Source organism: Cherax quadricarinatus, chromosome 85 (assembly GCF_038502225.1).
Source record: "Cherax quadricarinatus isolate ZL_2023a chromosome 85, ASM3850222v1, whole genome shotgun sequence".
Classification (NCBI taxonomy): domain Eukaryota; kingdom Metazoa; phylum Arthropoda; class Malacostraca; order Decapoda; family Parastacidae; genus Cherax; species Cherax quadricarinatus.
The window spans coordinates 7,749,213-7,772,273 of record NC_091376.1 but is presented as its reverse complement, the minus strand read 5'-3'; positions in this window follow the sequence as shown (position 1 = coordinate 7,772,273).

Sequence of the window (23,061 nt, the reverse complement as noted above, 5' to 3'; positions counted from 1 at the left end):
CCTGAACCAAACAACCAACTTACAGTACATTAAGCCACACCCTGAACCACACAACCACCTTACAGTACATTAAGCCACACCCTGAACCAAACAACCAACTTACAGTACATTAAGCCACACCCTGAACCAAACAACCAACTTACAGTACATTAAGCCACACCCTGAACCACACAACCACCTTACAGTACATTAAGCCACACCCTGAACCAAACAACCAACTTACAGTACAATAAGCCACACCCTGAACCAAACAACCAACTTACAGTACATTAAGCCACACCCTGAACCACACAACCACCTTACAGTACATTAAGCCACACCCTGAACCAAACAACCAACTTACAGTACATTAAGCCACACCCTGGACCACACAACCAATAGTACTTACAGTACAATAAGCCACACCCTGAGCCAAACAACCAACTTACAGTGCATTAACCCACACCCTGAACCACACAACCACCTTACAGTACATTAAGCCACACCCTGAGCCAAACAACCAACTTACAGTACATTAAGCCACACCCTGGACCACACAACCACCTTACAGTACATTAAGCCACACCTTGAACCAAACAACCAACTTACAGTACATTAAGCCACACCTTGAACCAAACAACCACCTTACAGTACAATAAGCCACACCCTGAACCAAACAACCAACTTACAGTACATTAAGCCACACCCTGAACCAAACAACCAACTTACAGTACATTAAGCCACACCCTGAACCAAACAACCAACTTACAGTACATTAAGCCACACCCTGAACCACACAACCACCTTACAGTACATTAAGCCACACCCTGAACCAAACAACCAACTTACAGTACAATAAGCCACACCCTGAACCAAACAACCAACTTACAGTACATTAAGCCACACCCTGAACCACACAACCACCTTACAGTACATTAAGCCACACCCTGAACCACACAACCACCTTACAGTACATTAAGCCACACCCTGGACCACACAACCACCTTACAGTACATTAAGCCACACCCTGAACCAAACAACCACCTTACAGTACATTAAGCCACACCCTGAACCACACAACCACCTTACAGTACAATAAACCACACCCTGAACCAAACAACCAACTTACAGTACATTAAGCCACACCCTGAACCACACAACCACCTTATATTACATTAAGCCACACCCTGGACCACACAACCACCTTACAGTACAATAAGCCACACCCTGAGCCAAACAACCACCTTACAGTACATTAAGCCACACCCTGAACCACACAACCACCTTACAGTACAATAAGCCACACCCTGGACCACACAACCACCTTACAATACATTAAGCCACACCCTGAACCAAACAACCACCTTACAGTACATTAAGCCACACCCTCGACCACACAACCACCTTACAGTACATTAAACCACACCCTGGACCATATAATTGGGTTTAAAGCCGATCGACTACAAACTGCTCACTACTAGCCAGAATTACCTTTCAGAAAAGGAACGATAAATCTCTTATAACAGGGGGAGAATGGACCTAGTAGCGACCAGCGAAGAGGCGGGGCCAGGAGCTATGAATCAACCCTTGCAACCTCAAATAGGTGAGTACAGGGAATCTTGTAGACACAGCCAGCAGTATTTGGTATGGCAATGTGAAAGCCTCTCTCACCTCTCCTTAGCAATTTGTATATGGAATATTTTGTATCAAAACTAATCAACAAATCCTGCCCAGGATAGTTAAGTACAACTTTGTGTATAATGAATAAAAATCTAGATAATAACCATCTCACCGGGATCTTAATGGGACGGGAGTAATGCTGGACGTGACAGTGAGGTGATATCTCAGCCTTAATAAGTCTTCTGCTGTTCTGTTATTATTACAGTTCCTTGATGATGTGAGAAATCACGAAAGCGTTTGCAATTTCACTATATTTTCACAGTGGTTGCTTTGTATATTGTGATATCACCTGTTTATACGCTATGTATATATATATATATATATATATATATATATATATATATATATATATATATATATATATATATATATATATATATATATATATATATATATATATATATATATCGCGTGTGTGTATGTATGCAAATTATTTATTTAATATGAATTTTGAAGAACATCTGTCATATATTAATAAGGGCGTAACACGGACAAGTTGTAAACAGAGAGGACAGACCTACTGAGACACTGCCCCTCTCACTTTTATATCACTCTAACCTCTTGTGATAACTTACACCTGACTACCCACCCTGGATGCCCTATATTCTATGCATTTGACAAAGTCCACTCATGGGCGAAATGTAGCACAGAAGACTTCACTGCTGTCACTGTATGGCACCGAGAGCACTAGTGTGTATATAAGAACATAAGAACGTGAGAAACAAGGAACACTGCAGAAGGCCTACTGACCCATGCGAAGCAGGACCATGCCACCCCCCGGCCTAGAACAATGACCACCTAGTCAGGTCACTTCCACTTAAGGAAAGAGCACCGCACCAGAGCTGGTTGCCCAAGCTAGTCAGGTCCAACTCACACCCACCCACACCCACTCATGTATTTATATAACCTATTTTTAAACCTACACAACGTTTTAGCCTCAATAACTGTACTTGAGAGTTTGTTCCACTCATCCACAACTCTATTACCAAACCAGTACTTTCCTATATCCTTCCTGAATCTGAATTTTTCCAACTTAAAACCATTGCTGCGAGTCCTGTCTAGGCTAGATATTTTCAGCACACTATTTACATCCCCTTTATTTATTCCTGTCTTCCATTTATACACCTCAATCATATCCCCCCTAATTCTACGTCTTTCTAGAGAGTGCAGTTTCAGGGCCCTTAGTCTATCCTCATAGGGAAGGTTTCTGATACATGGGATCAACTTTGTCATCCTCCTTTGTACGTTTTCCAGAGCATTTATATCCATTCTGTAATACGGTGACCAAAACTGTGCAGCATAATCTAAATGAGGCCTAACCAAGGATGTATAGAGTTGAAGAACAACCTGAGGACTCCTATTATTTATGCTTCTTGATATGAAGCCAAGGATTCTATTAGCTTTATTGCGAACACTTATGCACTGTTGTCTTGGTTTCAGATTACTGCTAACCAGAACTCCTAAATCTTTTTCGCAATCCGTAATATTAAGATCTACATTATTTAGTTTATATGTGGCATGGTTATTGTCCTGTCCAACATTTAGAACTTTGCATTTGTCTATATTAAACTGCATCTGCCACTTCTCCGACCACTGCATCAGTCTATTCAAATCTTCCTGGAGTGCTCGAATGTCCTCGTCAGAATGAATTCGACGGCCTATTTTGGTGTCACCGGCAAATTTGCTTATGTATACATAGTTTAAACAACACACTCCTAGGTGTTGCACATATGTTTAAGTTATCACTCATGAAAGGCGTAGAATTAGTGGGGATATAACTGAGATGTATAACTAGAAAACGGGAATAAATAAAGGGGGTGTAGATGAATGGTTCAGAGAACCGACATGTTGATAAATTAGACACATGTGCAACTCTTGGGTATCTTTATTGAGGAAACGTTTCGCCACACAGTGGCTTCATCAGTCCATACGAAGGAGATACGTGAAGAATATTGGACAAATGTGACACCACCTACGACTGCTGCACCTCTCCTGCCTACGGTATATAAGCTATTTCTCTGCCCATATGCTGTATTCTATTCAAGACTGATGGACTGACCACATCGACTCAAGGTTGAGGGACTGATTACCTCATTCTCCTCCTGTTCTTCACTTTTCTCCTTTGTATGGACTGATGAAGCCACTGTGTGGCGAAACGTTTCCTCAATAAAGATACCCAAGAGTTGCACATGTGTCTAATTTATCAAATAAAGGGGATGTAAATAGCGTGCTGAAAATATCTAGCCTAGACAGGACTCGCAGCAATGGTTTTAAGTTGGAAAAATTCAGATTCAGGAAGGATATAGGAAAGTACTGGTTTGGTAATAGAGTTGTGGATGAGTGGAACAAACTCCCGAGTACAGTTATAGAGGCTAAAACTTTGTGTAGTTTTAAAAATAGGTTAGATAAATACATGAGTGGATGTGAGTTGGACCTGACACACACACACACAAGGTTAGTTCCAGAGCTAAGGGGAATGTCCTATGAAGAAAGATTAAGGGAAATCGGCCTGACGACACTGGAGGACAGGAGGGTCAGGAGAGACATGATAACGACATATAAAATACTGCGTGGAATAGACAAGGTGGACAAAGACAGGATGTTCCAGGGAGGGGACACAGAAACAAGAGGCCACAATTGGAAGTTGAAGACACAAATGAGTCAGAGAGATAGTAGGAAGTATTTCTTCAGTCATAGAGTTGTAAGGCAGTGGAATAGCCTAGAAAATGACGTAGTGGAGGCAGGAACCATACACAGTTTTAAGACGAGGTTTGATAAAGCTCATGGAGCGGGGAGAGAGAGGGCCCAGTAGCAACCGGTGAAGAGGCAGGGCCAGGAGCTAAGACTCGACCCCTGCAACCACAAATAGGTGAGTACAAATAGGTGAGTACACACACACACACACACACACACACACACATATATATATATATATATATATATATATATATATATATATATATATATATATATATATATATATATATATATATGTATATATATATATATATATATATATATATATATATGAGTGTGTGTGTGTGTGTGTGTGTGTGTGTGTGTGTGTGTGTATGTGTGTATGTATGTATAATATAATAATAACAATAATAATCCCAGGTGCACAGCCTATAATTTTAGAAGGCCAGTTATATTTTCAGGCTAGAAACAGTTTAAGTAACACAGCCTCTAACTTCAGAAGACTAGGTTGTATCCTAGCTTCTCAGTGTTACTGTAAACACCAAATATTTGATAAGCAAAGGAGGGTGGCAGAGGTGTTCATTGTAGGCCTTAGGCCTCGTTGTTCACATACCAGGCTACCCAACCTTCATTGTTCCTACGTGTTTTTGTAAGACTTGCAGAGGGTTGAAAGCTTCCAGAACTCAACTGCAGCTCCACGCAGCTGCAGCTAGGCCTGGGAGCTGGGGGAGATGCTATTGTCTGGGGCGGTCCCCTGGCCGCGGGTAGGCCTGGTGCAGGCAAGTGCATTATGGTTGATGTCACAGGCGATTGTGAGAGTGGCAGAGTATAGGCCTAATGCTCCACTGCTTCGCTGAGGCTTCGTATAGCTGCTACATAGCCTTGTGTTCCATAATTGAGTAGTGTTGCTGATGTAGTTGCATAGTGAGCAACACACTGGTTGATCAGACCCTGACCCACCGGGAGGCCTGGTCGTGGACCGGGCTGCGGGGGCGTTGGCCCCCGGAATACCCTCTAGTAGGCCCTAGGTAACACTTACGTATCGTACTGAGGAAACGTTTCGCCACGCAGTGGCTTCATCAGTCCTATACACAGAAGAATGGTGAAGATCGGGAGTTTGAGGTAATCAGTCCCTGAGCTTTGAGTCGATGTAATCAGTCCATCAATCCTGAAAAGAACATAGGATATGTGCGAAGAAGTGGCTTATATACTGTAAACAGGTGAGGTGCAGCAGTGGTTAGTGGTATCACAGTGGACAAACCCACATGTGGAAGTAGGTCATGTGAAGAATTCCCTGCATTTAGACCCCAAGATGTTGCTGTGTCTGACAGGAATGTAGTCAATGAAGACTGATGAATCCACTGTGTGGCGAAACGTTTCCTAACTAAGGATACCCAATTGTTGCACATGTGTCTTCTAGCTAGAGGTCAGCTGGCAGGCGGAAAATTTACCATATAATGTCAAGGTATCAAGGAAATGTCTCTCTTGATACCAAGGACAGAGATTTACGTACAGATCGGGACATTAATTAGAGAAACTATTTAGCCCCGAGAGGGTTTCAGTCCTAATACAGAGTGAACATCAAAATGGTATACAATACCGACAGATTGGTAAGTAAGACACATAGGCAACAGTAGGCAGCTTTATTCCGAAACGTTTCGCCTACACAGTAGGCTTCTTCAGTCGAATACAGAAAGTAGGCAGGAACAGTAGAGATGTGAAGACGATGTAATCAGTCCATCACCCTTAAAGTCGTAGATTTGAGGTTGTCAGTCCCTCAGCCTGGAGAAGTTCTGTTCTCCAGTTCTATATGTCTTACTTACTAATCTGTCGGTATTGTATACTGCAACACAATGGCATCTTGGTACAGAAAACTCCTTGGACAACTTTTTCAAGTGAGAAAGGTTTGATCTAAGAGGGACGTGTCCTCTCAGTGGCTACATTCTCACTACTACTACTACTCTGCACCTCTCCTTCCGACAGTATTTAAGTCTCCGCACTGTCGCTTGATCTCCAGATAGTTCCTGACTATGGAACTGAACTTCTCCAGGCTGAGGGACTGACAACCTCAAATCTACGACTTTAAGGGTGATGGACTGATTACATCGTCTTCACATCTCTACTGTTCCTGCCTACTTTCTGTATTCGACTGAAGAAGCCTACTGTGTAGGCGAAACGTTTCGGAATAAAGTTGCCTAACTGTTGCCTATGTGTCTTACTTACCTAATACAGAGAACTGAGAAAACGAGTATATATGGTGGCAGTTATCTCTGTATTACGAAACATTAAAATGGTATACAATACCGACAGGTTGTTAGGTAAGACACATGTGCAACAGTTAGGTAACTTTATTCCGAAACGTTTCGCCTACACAGTAGGCTTCTTCAGTCACGTTCAGGAAGTAGACAGGATCAGTAGAGATGTGAAGACTGTGTTACAACGGTTCCTTATCTATAGATAAGTATCTTCTTCCTTATCTCTCCTGTATCATCTTACCATTCCAGAATCAATCTAAAGATATCACTTCTTTTCTAAATCTAACTTCTATTCTAAATCTAAATCTATCCAATTTGATTCCTTTTTTTTTGAGTTTTGTCTTGGTAAGTTATTTTCACCGGGTTATTCTTGTTTTCCGTTCGTACATTTCAGTCATACCTGGAGGGGGTTTTGGGGGTCAGTGCCCCCGAGGCCGGTCCATGACCAGGCCTCGTGGTGGATCAGGGTCTGATCAACCAGGCTGTTACTGTTGGTCGCACGAAAACCAACGTACGAGCCACAGCCTGGCAGGTCAGGTACTGACTACAGGTGTCTGTCCAGCATCTTATTGAAGACAGCCAGGGGTCTTGAAGACAGCCAGGGGTCTTGAAGACAGCCAGGGGTCTTGAAGACAGCCAGGGGTCTTGAAGACAGCCAGGGGTCTTGAAGACAGCAAGAGGTCTTGAAGACAGCCAGGGGTCTTGAAGACAACCATGGGTCTTGAAGACAACCAGGGGTCTTGAAGACAGCCAGAGGTCTTGAAGACAGCCAGAGGTCTTGAAGACAGCCAGAGGTCTTGAAGACAGCCAGAGGTCTTGAAGACAGCCAGAGGTCTTGAAGACAGCCAGAGGTCTTGAAGACAGCCAGGGGTCTTGAAGACAACCAGAGGTCTTGAAGACAACCAGAGGTCTTGAAGACAGCCAGGGGTCTTGAAGACAACCAGGGGTCTTGAAGACAACCAGAGGTCTTGAAGACAACCAGAGGTCTTGAAGACAGCCAGGGGTCTTGAAGACAGCCAGGGGTCTTGAAGACAACCAGAGGTCTTGAAGACAACCAGAGGTCTTGAAGACAGCCAGGGGTCTTGAAGACAACCAGGGGTCTTGAAGACAGCCAGAGGTCTTGAAGACAGCCAGGGGTCTTGAAGACAACCAGAGGTCTTGAAGACAGCCAGGGGTCTTGAAGACAGCCAGAGGTCTTGAAGACAGCCAGGGGTCTTGAAGACAACCAGAGGTCTTGAAGACAGCCAGAGGTCTTGAAGACAGCCAGGGGTCTTGAAGACAACCAGAGGTCTTGAAGACAACCAGAGGTCTTGAAGACAGCCAGGGGTCTTGAAGACAACCAGAGGTCTTGAAGACAGCCAGGGGTCTTGAAGACAACCAGGGGTCTTGAAGACAGCCAGAGGTCTTAAAGACAGCCAGGGGTCTTGAAGACAACCAGAGGTCTTGAAGACAGCCAGGGGTCTTGAAGACAACCAGAGGTCTTGAAGACAACCAGGGGTCTTGAAGACAACCAGAGGTCTTGAAGACAGCCAGGGGTCTTGAAGACAGCCAGAGGTCTTGAAGACAACCAGAGGTCTTGAAGACAACCAGAGGTCTTGAAGACAGCCAGGGGTCTTGAAGACAACCAGGGGTGTTGAAGACAGCCAGAGGTCTTGAAGACAGCCAGGGGTCTTGAAGACAACCAGAGGTCTTGAAGACAGCCAGGGGTCTTGAAGACAACCAGAGGTCATGAAGACAACCAGAGGTCTTGAAGACAGCCAGAGGTCTTGAAGACAGCCAAGGGTCTTGAAGACATCCAGGGGTCTTGAAGACATCAAAGGGTCTTGAAGTCATCCAGGGGTCTTGAAGTCATCCAGGGATCTTGAAGACATCCAGGGGTCTTGAAGACATCCAGGGGTCTTGAAGACATCAAAGGGTTTTGAAGACATCCAGGGGTCTTGAAGACATCAAAGGGTTTTGAAGACATCCAGGGGTCTTGAAGACAGCCAAGGGTCTTGAAGACAGCCAGAGGTCTTGAACACAACCAGGGGTCTTGAAGGCATCCAAGGGTCTTGAAGACATCAAGGGGTCTTGAAGTCATCCAGGGGTCTTGAAGTCATCCAGGGATATTGAAGACATCCAGGGGTCTTGAAGACATCCAGGGGTCTTGAAGACATCCAGTGGTCTTGAAGATATAAAAGGGTCTTGAAGACATCCAGGGGTCTTGGAGACAGCCAAGGGTCTTGAAGACATCCAGGGGTCTCGAAGACAGCCAAGGGTCTTGAAGACATCCAGGGGTCTTGAAGACAGCCAAGGGTCTTGAAGACAGTCAGGGATCTTGAAAACAAACAGGGGTCTTGAAGACAACCAGGGGTCTCGAAGACAGCCAGGGGCCTTGAAGACAGCAAGGGTCTTGATGACAGTTAGAGGTCTTGACGACAGCCAATGGTCTTGAAGACATCCAGGAGTCTTGAAGACAGCCAGGGGCCTTGAAGACTGCCAGGGGTCTTGAAGACAGCCAGGGGCCTTGAAGGTAGCCAGGGGTCTTGAAGACAGCCAAGGATCTTGAAGACAGTCAGGGGTCTTGAAGACAGCCAAGGGTCTTGAAGACATCCAGGGGTCTTGAAGACATCAAAGGGTCTTGAAGTCATCCAGGGGTCTTGAAGTCATCCAGGGATCTTGAAGACATCCAGGGGTCTTGAAGACATCCAGGGGTCTTGAAGACATCAAAGGGTTTTGAAGACATCCAGGGGTCTTGAAGACAGCCAAGGGTCTTGAAGACAGCCAGAGGTCTTGAACACAACCAGGGGTCTTGAAGGCATCCAAGGGTCTTGAAGACATCAAGGGGTCTTGAAGTCATCCAGGGGTCTTGAAGTCATCCAGGGATATTGAAGACATCCAGGGGTCTTGAAGACATCCAGGGGTCTTGAAGACATCCAGTGGTCTTGAAGATATCAAAGGGTCTTGAAGACATCCAGGGGTCTTGGAGACAGCCAAGGGTCTTGAAGACATCCAGGGGTCTTGAAGACAGCCAAGGGTCTTGAAGACATCCAGGGGTCTTGAAGACAGCCAAGGGTCTTGAAGACAGTCAGGGATCTTGAAAACAAACAGGGGTCTTAAAGACAACCAGGGGTCTCGAAGACAGCCAGGGGCCTTGAAGACAGCAAGGGTCTTGATGACAGTTAGAGGTCTTGACGACAGCCAATGGTCTTGAAGACATCCAGGAGTCTTGAAGACAGCCAGGGGCCTTGAAGACAGCCAGGGGTCTTGAAGACAGCCAGGGGCCTTGAAGGTAGCCAGGGGTCTTGAAGACAGCCAAGGATCTTGAAGACAGTCAGGGGTCTTGAAGACAGCCAAGGGTCTTGAAGACATCCAGGGGTCTTGAAGACAGCCAAGGGTCTTGAAGACAGTCAGGGATCTTGAAAACAAATAGGGGTCTTGAAGACAACCAGGGGTCTCGAAGACAGCCAGGGGCCTTGAAGACAGCAAGGGTCTTGATGACAGTTAGAGGTCTTGACGACACCCAATGGTCTTGAAGACATCCAGGAGTCTTGAAGACAGCCAGGGGTCTTGAAGACAGCCAGGGGTCTTGAAGACAGCCAGGGGCCTTGAAGGCAGCCAGGGGTCTTGATGACAGCCAAGGGTCTTGAAGACAGCCAAGGGTCATGAAGACAGGCATGGGTCTTGAAGACATCCAGGAATCTTGAAGACAGCCAAGGGTCTTGAAGACAGTCAGGGGTCTTGAAGACAGCCAGAGGTCTTGAAGACATCCAGGAGTCTTGAAGACATCCAGGGTTCTTGAAGACAGTCAGGGGTCTTGAGGACAACCAAGGGTCTTGAAGACATTCAGGGGTCTTGAAGACAGCCAGGGGTCTTGAAGACATCTGGGGGTCTTGAAGACATCCAGGGGTCTTGAAGACATCCAGGGGTCTTGAAGACATCCAGGGGTCTTGAAGACAGCCAGGGGTCTTGAAGACAGCCAGAGGTCTTGAAGACAGCCAGGGGTCTTGAAGACAGCCAGGGGTCTTGAAGACAGCCAGGGGTCTTGAAGACAGCCAGGGGTCTTGAAGACAGCCAGGGGTCTTGAAGACAGCCAGGGGTCTTGAAGACAGCCTGGGGTCTTGAAGACAGCTAGGGGTCTTGAAGAGAGCCAGGGGTCTTGAAGACAGCAAGGGTCTTGATGACAGTTAGAGGTCTTGACGACAGCCAATGGTCTTGAAGACATCCAGGAGTCTTGAAGACAGCCAGGGGCCTTGAAGACAGCCAGGGGTCTTGAAGACAGCCAGGGGCCTTGAAGGTAGCCAGGGGTCTTGAAGACAGCCAAGGATCTTGAAGACAGTCAGGGGTCTTGAAGACAGCCAAGGGTCTTGAAGACATCCAGGGGTCTTGAAGACAGCCAAGGGTCTTGAAGACAGTCAGGGATCTTGAAAACAAACAGGGGTCTTGAAGACAACCAGGGGTCTCGAAGACAGCCAGGGGCCTTGAAGACAGCAAGGGTCTTGATGACAGTTAGAGGTCTTGACGACACCCAATGGTCTTGAAGACATCCAGGAGTCTTGAAGACAGCCAGGGGTCTTGAAGACAGCCAGGGGTCTTGAAGACAGCCAGGGGCCTTGAAGGCAGCCAGGGGTCTTGATGACAGCCAAGGGTCTTGAAGACAGCCAAGGGTCATGAAGACAGGCATGGGTCTTGAAGACATCCAGGAATCTTGAAGACAGCCAAGGGTCTTGAAGACAGTCAGGGGTCTTGAAGACAGCCAGAGGTCTTGAAGACATCCAGGAGTCTTGAAGACAGCCAGGGTTCTTGAAGACAGTCAGGGGACTTGAGGACAACCAAGGGTCTTGAAGACATTCAGGGGTCTTGAAGACAGCCAGGGGTGTTGAAGACATCTGGGGGTCTTGAAGACATCCAGGGGTCTTGAAGGCATCCAGGGGTCTTGAAGACATCCAGGGGTCTTGAAGACAGCCAGGGGTCTTGAAGACAGCCAGAGGTCTTGAAGACAGCCAGGGGTCTTGAAGACAGCCTGGGGTCTTGAAGACAGCTAGGGGTCTTGAAGACATCCAGGGGTCTTGAAGACAGCCAGGGGTCTTGAAGACAGCCAGGGGTCTTGAAGACAGCCAGGGGTCTTGAAGACAGCCAGGGATCTTAAAGACAGTCAGGGGTCTTGAGGACAACCAAGGGTCTTGAAGACAGCCAGGGGTCTTGAAGACAGCCAGGGGTCTTGAAGACAGCCAGGGGTCTTGAAGACAGCCAGGGATCTTAAAGACAGAGAGGGGTCTTGAGGATAACCAAGGGTCTTGAAGACAGCCAGGGGTCTTGAAGACAGCCAGGGGTCTTGAAGACAGCCAGGGGTCTTGAAGACAGTCAGGGGTCTTGAGGACAACCAAGGGTCTTGAAGACAGCCAGGGGTCTTGAAGACAGCCAGGGGTCTTGAAGACAGCCAGGGGTCTTGAAGACAGCCAGGGGTGTTGAAGACAGCCAGGGGTCTTGAAGACAACCATGGGTCTTGAAGACAGCCAGGGGTCTTGAAGACAGTCAGGGGTCTTGAAGACAGTCAGGGATCTTGAAGACAGCCAGGGGTCTTGAAGACAGCCAGGGGTCTTGAAGACAGCCAGGGGTCTTGAAGACAGCCAGAGGTCTTGAAGACAGCCAGAGGTCTTGAAGACAGCCAAGGGTCTTGAAGACATCCAGGGGTCTTGAAGACATCAAAGGGTCTTGAAGTCATCCAGGGGTCTTGAAGTCATCCAGGGATCTTGAAGACATCCAGGGGTCTTGAAGACATCCAGGGGTCTTGAAGACATCAAAGGGTTTTGAAGACATCCAGGGGTCTTGAAGACAGCCAAGGGTCTTGAAGACAGCCAGAGGTCTTGAACACAACCAGGGGTCTTGAAGGCATCCAAGGGTCTTGAAGACATCAAGGGGTCTTGAAGTCATCCAGGGGTCTTGAAGTCATCCAGGGATATTGAAGACATCCAGGGGTCTTGAAGACATCCAGGGGTCTTGAAGACATCCAGTGGTCTTGAAGATATCAAAGGGTCTTGAAGACATCCAGGGGTCTTGGAGACAGCCAAGGGTCTTGAAGACATCCAGGGGTCTTGAAGACAGCCAAGGGTCTTGAAGACATCCAGGGGTCTTGAAGACAGCCAAGGGTCTTGAAGACAGTCAGGGATCTTGAAAACAAACAGGGGTCTTGAAGACAACCAGGGGTCTCGAAGACAGCCAGGGGCCTTGAAGACAGCAAGGGTCTTGATGACAGTTAGAGGTCATGACGACAGCCAATGGTCTTGAAGACATCCAGGAGTCTTGAAGACAGCCAGGGGCCTTGAAGACAGCCAGGGGTCTTGAAGACAGCCAGGGGCCTTGAAGGTAGCCAGGGGTCTTGAAGACAGCCAAGGATCTTGAAGACAGTCAGGGGTCTTGAAGACAGCCAAGGGTCTTGAAGACATCCAGGGGTCTTGAAGACAGCCAAGGGTCTTGAAGACAGTCAGGGATCTTGAAAACAAACAGGGGTCTTGAAGACAACCAGGGGTCTCGAAGACAGCCAGGGGCCTTGAAGACAGCAAGGGTCTTGATGACAGTTAGAGGTCTTGACGACACCCAATGGTCTTGAAGACATCCAGGAGTCTTGAAGACAGCCAGGGGTCTTGAAGACAGCCAGGGGTCTTGAAGACAGCCAGGGGCCTTGAAGGCAGCCAGGGGTCTTGATGACAGCCAAGGGTCTTGAAGACAGCCAAGGGTCATGAAGACAGGCATGGGTCTTGAAGACATCCAGGAATCTTGAAGACAGCCAAGGGTCTTGAAGACAGTCAGGGGTCTTGAAGACAGCCAGAGGTCTTGAAGACATCCAGGAGTCTTGAAGACAGCCAGGGTTCTTGAAGACAGTCAGGGGTCTTGAGGACAACCAAGGGTCTTGAAGACATTCAGGGGTCTTGAAGACAGCCAGGGGTCTTGAAGACATCTGGGGGTCTTGAAGACATCAAGGGGTCTTGAAGACATCCAGGGGTCTTGAAGACATCCAGGGGTCTTGAGGACAACCAAGGGTCTTGAAGACAGCCAGGGGTCTTGAAGACAGCCAGGGGTCTTGAAGACAGCCAGGGGTCTTGAAGACAGCCAGGGATCTTAAAGACAGTGAGGGGTCTTGAGGATAACCAAGGGTCTTGAAGACAGCCAGGGGTCTTGAAGACAGCCAGGGTCTTAAAGACAGCCAGGGGTCTTGAAGACAGTCAGGGGTCTTGAGGACAACCAAGGGTCTTGAAGACAGCCAGGGGTCTTGAAGACAGCCAGGGGTCTTGAAGACAGCCAGGGGTCTTGAAGACAGCCAGGGGTCTTGAAGACAACCATGGGTCTTGAAGACAGCCAGGGGTCTTGAAGACAGCCAGGGGTCTTGAAGACAGTCAGGGGTCTTGAAGACAGCCAGGGGTCTTGAAGACAGCCAGGGGTCTTGAAGACAGCCAGGGGTCTTGAAGACAGCCAGGGTCTTAAAGACAGCCAGGGGTCTTGAAGACAGTCAGGGGTCTTGAGGACAACCAAGGGTCTTGAAGACAGCCAGGGGTCTTGAAGACAGCCAGGGGTCTTGAAGACAGCCAGGGGTCTTGAAGACAGCCAGGGGTCTTGAAGACAACCATGGGTCTTGAAGACAGCCAGGGGTCTTGAAGACAGCCAGGGGTCTTGAAGACAGTCAGGGGTCTTGAAGACAGCCAGGGGTCTTGAAGACAGCCAGGGGTCTTGAAGACAGCCAGGGGTCTTGAAGACAGCCAGGGGTCTTGAAGACAACCAAGGGTCTTGAAGACAGCCAGGGGTCTTGAAGACAGCCAGGGGTCTTGAAGACAGTCAGGGGTCTTGAAGACAGCCAGGGGTCTTGAAGACAGCCAGGGGTGTTGAAGACAGCCAGGGGTCTTGAAGACAACCAAGGGTCTTGAAGACAGCCAGGGGTCTTGAAGACAGCCAGGGGTCTTGAAGACAGCCAGGGGTGTTGAAGACATCCAGGGGTCTTGAAGACAACCAAGGGTCTTGAAGACAGCCAGGGGTCTTGAAGACAGCCAGGGGTCTTGAAGACAGTCAGGGGTCTTGAAGACAGTCAGGGGTGTTGAAGATAGCCAGGGGTCTTGAAGACAGCCAGGGGTCTTGAAGACAGCCAGGGGTCTTGAAGACAGCCAGGGGTCTATTGGTAATCCCCCTTATGTGATAAATGATTTTGAAAACCGACAAGTTGAAGATTGAGACACTTATGCAACATATTGGAATCTCTGTTGAGGAAACGTTTCTCCACACAGTGACTTCATCAGTCCTAAACAAAGAAGAATAGTGAACGTCGGAATGACTGACTACCTCAAACTCCTTCCAATCTTCAACATTCGTCTTTGTACAGGACTGATGAAGCCACTGTGTGGCGAAACGTTTCCACAATAAAGATACCCAGGTGTTGCACATGTGTCTAATTTATCTCCCGGAGTTCTTGATATGAATCTAAAAAGTCTATTGGCTTTATTGTGAACACTTAGGCACTAATTACTCTCTTGCAGATTCGGTGTAAGATCCATATTGTTTAGTATCTGGGCGCCTCTAGCAACACAGTGATAGAGTGAGTGACGGTGAATGTGTTTCATTTATGGGTCACCTTGCCTCGGTGGGAGACGACCAGCCTGCTACGGAAATTATGTTAGAAGTGACGTAATATTTTAGGATTAGGGTTTTATACATGTTTACACTAAACTACACCTGCTGCCTTCCATCTGCTGCCTTCCATCTGCTGCCTTCCATCTGCTGCCTTCCATCTGCTTCCTTCCATCTGCTGCCTTCCATCTGCTGCCTTCCGTCTGCTGCCTTCCGTCTGCTGCCTTCCATCTGCTGCCTTCCATCTGCTGCCTTCCATCTGCTGCCTTCCGTCTGCTGCCTTCCATCTGCTGCCTATCATCTCCTGCCTTCCACCTGCTGCCTTCCACCTGCTGCCTTCCACCTGCTGCCTTCCACCTGCTACCTTCCACCTGCTGCCTTCCATCTGCTGCCTTCCATCTGCTGCCTTCCATCTGCTGCCTTCCATCTGCTGCCTTCCATCTGCTGCCTTCCGTCTGCTGCCTTCCATCTGCTGCCTATCATCTCCTGCCTTCCATCTGCTGCCTATCATCTCCTGCCTTCCACCTGCTACCTTCCACCTGCTGCCTTCCATTTGCTGTCTACCATCTGCTGCCTTCCATCTGCTGCCTTCTATCGGCCGCCTTCCATCTGCTGCCTTCCATTTGCTGCCTTCCATCTGCTGCCTTCCATCTGCTGCCTTCCATCTGCTGCCTTCCATCTGCTGCCTTTCATCTGCTGCCTTCCACCCGCTGCCTTCCACCCGCTGCCTTCCACCCGCTGCCTTCCACCTGCTGCCTTCTATCTGCTGCCTTTCATCTGCTGCCTTCCACCTGCTACCTACCATCTGCAGCCTTTCATCTGCTGCCTTCCACCTGCTGCCTACCATCTGCTTCCTTCCATCTGCTGCCTACCATCTGCTGCCTTCCACCTGCTGCCTTCTATCTGGTGCCTTCCATCTGCTGCCTACCATCTTCTGCCTTCCACCTGCTTCCTTCCATCTGCTGCCTTCCATCTGCTGCCTACCATCTGTTGCCTTCCATCTGCTGCCTTCCACCTGCTGCCTTCCATCTGCTGCCTACCATGTGCTGCCTTCCATCTGCTACCTTCCATCTGCTGCCTTCCATCTGCTGCCTATCATCTCCTACCTTCCATCTGCAGCTTTCCACCTGCTGCCTTCCACCTGCTGCCTTCCACCTGCTGCCTACCATCTCTGCCTTCCATCTGCTACTTACCATCTGCTGCCTTCCATCTGCTGCCTTCCATCTGCTGCCTTCCATCTGCTGCCTATCATCTCCTGCCTTCCATCTGCTGCCTTCCACCTCCTGCCTTCCACCTGCTGCCTTCCACCTGCTGCATACCATCTCTGCCTTCCATCTGCTGCCTACCATCTGCTGCCTTCCATCTGCTGCCTATCATCTCCTGCTTTCCATCTGCAGCTTTCCACCTGCTGCCTTCCACCTGCTGCCTTCCACCTGCTGCATACCATCTCTGCCTTCCATCTGCTGCCTACCATCTGCTGCCTTCCATCTGCTGCCTATCATCTCCTGCCTTCCATCTGCAGCTTTCCACCTGCTGCCTTCCACCTGCTACTTACCATCTCCTGCCTTCCACCTGTTGCCTTCCATTTGCTGTCTACCATCTGCTGCCTTCTATCTGCTGCCATCCATCTGCTGCCTTCCATCTGCTGCCTTCCATCTCCTGCCTTCCATCTGCTGCCTTCCACCCGCTGCCTTTCACCTACTGCCTTCCATCTGCTGCCTTCCATCTGCTGCCTTCCACCTACTGCCTACCATCTGCAGCCTTCCATCTCATGCCTACTATATCCTGCCTTCCACCTGCTGCCTTCCATTTGCTGACTACCATCTGCTGCCTTCCATCTGCTGCCTTCCACATACTGCCTTCCATCTGCTGCCTTCTATCTCCTGCCTACCATCTGCTGCCTTCCATAAGCTGCCTTCCACCTGCTGCCTTCCATCTGCTGCCTACCATGGGCTGCCTTCCACCTACTGCCTACCATCTGCTGCCTTCCATCTGCTACCTTCCATCTGCTGCCTTTCATCTGCTGCCTATCATCTCCTGCCTTCCATCTGCTGCTTTCCACCTGCTGCCTTCCACCTGCTTCCTACCATCTGTTGCCTACCATCTGCAGCCTTCCATCTGCTGCCTTCTATCTGCTGCCTTCCACCTGCTTCCTTCCATCTGTTGCCTTCCACCTGCTGCCTACCATCTGCTGCCTTCCATCTGCTGCGTACCATGTGCTGCCTTCCACCTACTGCCTACCATCTGCTGCCTTCCATATGCTTCCTTCCCTCTGCTGCCTTCCACCTGCTGCCTTCCACCTGCTGCCTTCCATTTGCTGCCTACCATCTGTTGCCTTCCACCTGCTGCCTTCCATCTGCTGCCTTCCACCTGCTATCTTCCACCTGCTGCCTTCCATCTGCTGCCTTCCACCTGCTGCCTTCCATCTGCTGCCTTCCATCTGCTGCCTTCCATCTGCTGCCTTCCACCTGCTATCTTCCACCTGCTGCCTTCCATCTGCTGCCTTCCACCTACTGCCTTCCATCTGCTACCTTCCACCTGCTGCCTTCCATCTGCTGCCTTCCACCTGCTGCCTTCCATCTGCTGCCTTCCATCTGCTGCCTTCCACCTACTGCCTTCCATCTGCTGCCTTCCATCTGCTGCCTTCCATCTGCTGCTTTCCATCTGCTGCCTTCCACCTGCTATCTTCCACCTGCTATCTTCCACCTGCTGCCTTCCATCTGCTGCCTTCCACCTACTGTCTTCCACCTGCTACCTTCCACCTGCTACCTTCTACTTTCCTTCACCTTCTACCTTCCACCTTCTATCTTCTACATTCTTCTTCTTCCTTCTGATCATTTTTTTTTAATTTCTCGCATCTATCAGAAATACAGTAACGTAATTTTTTCACCGTCCTTTCTAAACAACCAGCCTGACCTTCCTGAAGTGTGTACTAGCCTCTCTGTAACCATACCAGACTGAATTTCGTACAGTATCAGACCTTCATGCCAGCCTGACCTTCCTGAAGTGTGTACCAGCCTCTCTGTAACCATACCAGACTGAATTTCGTACAGTATCAGACCTTCATGCCAGCCTGACCTTCCTGAAGTGTGTACCAGCCTCTCTGTAACCATACCAGACTGAATTTCGTACAGTATCAGACCTTCATGCCAGCCTGACCTTCCTGAAGTGTGTACCAGCCTCTCTGTAACCATACCAGACTGAATTTCGTACAGTATCAGACCTTCATGCCAGCCTCACCTTCCTGAAGTGTGTACCAGCCTCTCTGTAACCATACCAGACTGAATTTCGTACAGTATCAGACCTTCATGCCAGCCTGACCTTCCTGAAGTGTGTACCAGCCTCTCTGTAACCATACCAGACTGAATTTCGTACAGTATCAGACCTTCATGCCAGCCTCACCTTCCTGTAGTGTGTACCAGCCTCTCTGTAACCATACCAGACTGAATTTCGTACAGTATCAGACCTTCATGCCAGCCTGACCTTCCTGAAGTGTGTACCAGCCTCTCTGTAACCATACCAGACTGAATTTCGTACAGTATCAGACCTTCATGCCAGCCTCACCTTCCTGAAGTGTGTACCAGCCTCTCTGTAACCATACCAGACTGAATTTCGTACAGTATCAGACCTTCATGCCAGCCTGACCTTCCTGAAGTGTGTACCAGCCTCTCTGTAACCATACCAGACTGAATTTCGTACAGTATCAGACCTTCATGCCAGCCTCACCTTCCTGAAGTGTGTACCAGCCTCTCTGTAACCATACCAGACTGAATTTCGTACAGTATCAGACCTTCATGCCAGCCTCACCTTCCTGTAGTGTGTACCAGCCTCTCTGTAACCATACCAGACTGAATTTCGTACAGTATCAGACCTTCATGCCAGCCTGACCTTCCTGAAGTGTGTACCAGCCTCTCTGTAACCATACCAGACTGAATTTCGTACAGTATCAGACCTTCATGCCAGCCTCACCTTCCTGAAGTGTGTACCAGCCTCTCTGTAACCATACCAGACTGAATTTCGTACAGTATCAGACCTTCATGCCAGCCTGACCTTCCTGAAGTGTGTACCAGCCTCTCTGTAACCATACCAGACTGAATTTCGTACAGTATCAGACCTTCATGCCAGCCTCACCTTCCTGAAGTGTGTACCAGCCTCTCTGTAACCATACCAGACTGAATTTCGTACAGTATCTGACCTTCATGCCAGCCTCACCTTCCTGAAGTGTGTACCAGCCTCTCTGTAACCATACCAGACTGAATTTCGTACAGTATCTGACCTTCATGCCAGCCTCACCTTCCTGAAGTGTGTACCAGCCTCTCTGTAACCATACCAGACTGAATTTCGTACAGTATCAGACGTTCATGCCAGCCTCACCTTCCTGAAGTGTGTACCAGCCTCTCTGTAACCATACCAGACTGAATTTCGTACTGTATCAGACCTTCATGCCAGCCTGACCTTCCTGTAGTGTGTACCAGCCTCTCTGTAACCATACCAGACTGAATTTCGTACAGTATCAGACGTTCATGCCAGCCTCACCTTCCTGAAGTGTGTACCAGCCTCTCTGTAACCATACCAGACTGAATTTCGTACAGTATCAGACGTTCATGCCAGCCTCACCTTCCTGAAGTGTGTACCAGCCTCTCTGTAACCATACCAGACTGAATTTCGTACAGTATCAGACGTTCATGCCAGCCTCACCTTCCTGTAGTGTGTACCAGCCTCTCTGTAACCATACCAGACTGAATTTCGTACAGTATCAGACGTTCATGCCAGCCTCACCTTCCTGAAGTGTGTACCAGCCTCTCTGTAACCATACCAGACTGAATTTCGTACAGTATCAGACGTTCATGCCAGCCTCACCTTCCTGAAGTGTGTACCAGCCTCTCTGTAACCATACCAGACTGAATTTCGTACAGTATCAGACGTTCATGCCAGCCTCACCTTCCTGAAGTGTGTACCAGCCTCTCTGTAACCATACCAGACTGAATTTCGTACAGTATCAGACGTTCATGCCAGCCTCACCTTCCTGTAGTGTGTACCAGCCTCTCTGTAACCATACCAGACTGAATTTCGTACAGTATCAGACGTTCATGCCAGCCTCACCTTCCTGAAGTGTGTACCAGCCTCTCTGTAACCATACCAGACTGAATTTCGTACAGTATCAGACGTTCATGCCAGCCTCACCTTCCTGAAGTGTGTACCAGCCTCTCTGTAACCATACCAGACTGAATTTCGTACAGTATCAGACCTTCATGCCAGCCTGACCTTCCTGAAGTGTGTACCAGCCTCTCTGTAACCATACCAGACTGAATTTCGTACAGTATCAGACGTTCATGCCAGCCTCACCTTCCTGAAGTGTGTACCAGCCTCTCTGTAACCATACCAGACTGAATTTCGTACAGTATCAGACGTTCATGCCAGCCTCACCTTCCTGAAGTGTGTACCAGCCTCTCTGTAACCATACCAGACTGAATTTCGTACAGTATCAGACCTTCATGCCAGCCTGACCTTCCTGAAGTGTGTACCAGCCTCTCTGTAACCATACCAGACTGAATTTCGTACAGTATCAGACCTTCATGCCAGCCTGACCTTCCTGAAGTGTGTACCAGCCTCTCTGTAACCATACCAGACTGAATTTCGTTCAGTATCAGACCTTCATGCCAGCCTCACCTTCCTGAAGTGTGTACCAGCCTCTCTGTAACCATACCAGACTGAATTTCGTTCAGTATCAGACCTTCATGCCAGCCTCACCTTCCTGAAGTGTGTACCAGCCTCTCTGTAACCATACTAGACTGAATTTCGTTCAGTATCAGACGTTCATGCCAGCCTGACCTTCCTGTAGTGTGTACCAGCCTCTCTGTAACCATACCAGACTGAATTTCGTACAGTATCAGACGTTCATGCCAGCCTCACCTTCCTGAAGTGTGTACCAGCCTCTCTGTAACCATACCAGACTGAATTTCGTACAGTATCAGACCTTCATGCCAGCCTCACCTTCCTGAAGTGTGTACCAGCCTCTCTGTAACCATACCAGACTGAATTTCGTTCAGTATCAGACCTTCATGCCAGCCTCACCTTCCTGAAGTGTGTACCAGCCTCTCTGTAACCATACCAGACTGAATTTCGTACAGTATCAGACGTTCATGCCAGCCTCACCTTCCTGAAGTGTGTACCAGCCTCTCTGTAACCATACAAGACTGAATTTCGTACAGTATCAGACCTTCATGCCAGCCTCACCTTCCTGAAGTGTGTACCAGCCTCTCTGTAACCATACCAGACTGAATTTCGTTCAGTATCAGACCTTCATGCCAGCCTCACCTTCCTGAAGTGTGTACCAGCCTCTCTGTAACCACACCAGACTGAATTTCGTACAGTATCAGACCTTCATGCCAGCCTGACCTTCCTGAAGTGTGTACCAGCCTCTCTGTAACCATACCAGACTGAATTTCGTTCAGTATCAGACGTTCATGCCAGCCTCACCTTCCTGAAGTGTGTACCAGCCTCTCTGTAACCATACCAGACTGAATTTCGTACAGTATCAGACGTTCATGCCAGCCTCACCTTCCTGTAGTGTGTACCAGCCTCTCTGTAACCATACCAGACTGAATTTCGTACAGTATCAGACCTTCATGCCAGCCTGACCTTCCTGTAGTGTGTACCAGCCTCTCTGTAACCATACCAGACTGAATTTCGTTCAGTATCAGACGTTCATGCCAGCCTCACCTTCCTGTAGTGTGTACCAGCCTCTCTGTAACCATACCAGACTGAATTTCGTACAGTATCAGACGTTCATGCCAGCCTCACCTTCCTGTAGTGTGTACCAGCCTCTCTGTAACCATACCAGACTGAATTTCGTACAGTATCAGACCTTCATGCCAGCCTGACCTTCCTGTAGTGTGTACCAGCCTCTCTGTAACCATACCAGACTGAATTTCGTACAGTATCAGACCTTCATGCCAGCCTCACCTTCCTGAAGTGTGTACCAGCCTCTCTGTAACCATACCAGACTGAATTTCGTACAGTATCAGACCTTCATGCCAGCCTGACCTTCCTGTAGTGTGTACCAGCCTCTCTGTAACCATACCAGACTGAATTTCGTACAGTATCAGACGTTCATGCCAGCCTCACCTTCCTGTAGTGTGTACCAGCCTCTCTGTAACCATACCAGACTGAATTTCGTACAGTATCAGACGTTCATGCCAGCCTCACCTTCCTGAAGTGTGTACCAGCCTCTCTGTAACCATACCAGACTGAATTTCGTACAGTATCAGACCTTCATGCCAGCCTGACCTTCCTGAAGTGTGTACCAGCCTCTCTGTAACCATACCAGACTGAATTTCGTACAGTATCAGACGTTCATGCCAGCCTCACCTTCCTGAAGTGTGTACCAGCCTCTCTGTAACCATACCAGACTGAATTTCGTACAGTATCAGACGTTCATGCCAGCCTCACCTTCCTGAAGTGTGTACCAGCCTCTCTGTAACCATACCAGACTGAATTTCGTACAGTATCAGACGTTCATGCCAGCCTCACCTTCCTGTAGTGTGTACCAGCCTCTCTGTAACCATACCAGACTGAATTTCGTACAGTATCAGACGTTCATGCCAGCCTCACCTTCCTGAAGTGTGTACCAGCCTCTCTGTAACCATACCAGACTGAATTTCGTACAGTATCAGACCTTCATGCCAGCCTCACCTTCCTGAAGTGCGTACCAGCCTCTCTGTAACCATACCAGACTGAATTTCGTACAGTATCAGACCTTCATGCCAGCCTGACCTTCCTGTAGTGTGTACCAGCCTCTCTGTAACCATACCAGACTGAATTTCGTACAGTATCAGACGTTCATGCCAGCCTCACC